General features: G+C 41.4%; 1 pseudogene; it reads left to right on the top strand.

The window, feature by feature from the left end:
• The window catches only part of LOC102472941 (rap1 GTPase-GDP dissociation stimulator 1-like), a 2417-nt pseudogene extending 1269 nt beyond the window's left edge, over window positions 1–1148 (top strand).
• Window positions 1149–1177: the final 29 nt, after the last annotated feature.

Raw genomic sequence — 1177 nt, 5'->3', positions numbered from 1 at the left:
AAGTCCTTGCCCCTTTGGCAGAAAATGATGCTCTTAAGCTACAGCTGGTTGAAGCAGGCCTGGTCGAATGTCTACTAGAGATTGTTCAGCAGAAGGTGGATAGTGACAAAAAGTATGAAATTACTGAGCTCAAAACTGGTTCAGATTTAATAATTTTATTACTACTTGGAGATGAATCCATGCAGAAGTTATTTGAAGGAGGAAAAGGCAATGTGTTTCAAAGGGTATTTCCCTGGATTCCATCAAATAAACACCAGCTACAGTTTGCTGGAGCACTGGCCATTGCCAACTTTGCCAGAAATGATAGACATTGTATTCATATGATAGACAACAGAATTGTAGGAAAGCTTATGGATTTACTGGACAGACACATGGAGGATGGCAATGTGTCCATCCAGCATGCAGCACTCAATGTCCTCAGGAACCTTGCCAGGTCAGTTGTAAATAAAGCAAAGATGTTATCCTCTGGAGTCACAGAGACAGTTCTGAAATTCCTGAAATTAGAAATGCCCCCAGTTCAGTTGAAACTTCTGAGAACATTAAGAATATTGATAGATGCCCAAGAAGCTGCTGAATGATGGCAATGTGTCCATCCAGCATGCAGCACTCAATGTCCTCAGGAACCTTGCCAGGTCAGTTGTAAATAAAGCAAAGATGTTATCCTCTGGAGTCACAGAGACAGTTCTGAAATTCCTGAAATTAGAAATGCCCCCAGTTCAGTTGAAACTTCTGAGAACATTAAGAATATGGATAGATGCCCAAGAAGCTGCTGAATAACTGGACAAGACTGTTAAGGTAGTGGAGCATTTGGTGAAATGGTGTGAAGCCAAAGATCATGCTAGGGTGATGGGGAGTCCAGCAGAATGTGCTCAGCCCTCATCCGGTACAGTAAATTGAAAGATGTAATTAAAACCATCATACAGAGTGGTGGCATCAAGTATCTTGTTACCATGGCAACTAGTGAGCATGTAAACATACAGCCCTCATTGCTTTAGCACTAATAGCAGCTTTAGAATTTGGCACTGCTGAGAAAGATCTAGAAAGTTCTAAACTTGTGAAGATTTTACACAGACTGCTAGCAAATGAGGAAAGTGTTCCCGAAATAAAATATAATTCCATGGTCCTGACTTGTGCTCTCATAGGATCTGGTCCTGATCTGTGCTCTCATAGGATCTGA

Source organism: Tupaia chinensis, unplaced genomic scaffold (genome assembly GCF_000334495.1).
Source record: "Tupaia chinensis unplaced genomic scaffold, TupChi_1.0 Scaffold140814_1, whole genome shotgun sequence".
Taxonomy (NCBI): Eukaryota; Metazoa; Chordata; class Mammalia; order Scandentia; family Tupaiidae; genus Tupaia; species Tupaia belangeri.
Note: the sequence above shows the minus strand (reverse complement) of the source record. Positions and strands in the feature narration are given on the sequence as shown.